This window comes from Camelina sativa, unplaced genomic scaffold (assembly GCF_000633955.1).
Source record: "Camelina sativa cultivar DH55 unplaced genomic scaffold, Cs unpScaffold08150, whole genome shotgun sequence".
NCBI classification, from domain to species: Eukaryota; Viridiplantae; Streptophyta; class Magnoliopsida; order Brassicales; family Brassicaceae; genus Camelina; species Camelina sativa.
Genome location: NW_010929218.1, coordinates 1 through 441, shown reverse-complemented (window position 1 = coordinate 441; position 441 = coordinate 1). Strand labels below are relative to the sequence as shown.

General features: G+C 39.0%; 1 long non-coding RNA gene across 1 annotated transcript; it reads right to left on the bottom strand.

The window, feature by feature from the left end:
* Positions 1–431, bottom strand: LOC104775051. The gene is made up of 3 exons (XR_765666.1): positions 351–431; positions 183–261; positions 1–73 (listed from the first exon to the last, which is right to left on the bottom strand). It is a non-coding gene; the product is annotated as an uncharacterized LOC104775051 (long non-coding RNA).
* Positions 432–441: the final 10 nt, after the last annotated feature.

Sequence of the window (441 nt, the reverse complement as noted above, 5' to 3'; positions counted from 1 at the left end):
GAGGAGGTTGTGGAGGAAGTGGAGGAGGTGGCACCTTCAGATGATATCCTTTCATCCAGCGTCCAGATTTCCCCTGAAAATATAATATCGAGGAAGTTGAGGAACCAATGATAGAATCGGAAATTTGCTGTCACTAACTTGCAAAGTACCATTGCATTCTGCGGTTGATTGACGGAACTTACATGGAATTTACGTGATCTTGGAGTCCATATAATTGCACTACCATCGCGAGAGCAGGTTACTATGTTGTCATGACAAAACCTAGTGATCAGAAGTATTAAATCTTAACTAAGAATAAAAGGAAGATAGAGGAATGAAAATAAGTCCAACACTTAAAACGTGAAACAAACCAGGAATTCTTAAACTTTGGGTAACAATCTTCCTTCAGAGTATCAGCTGTTGAAGATTTTGGAGCCACAGCACAACCACTATAAAAAAAAA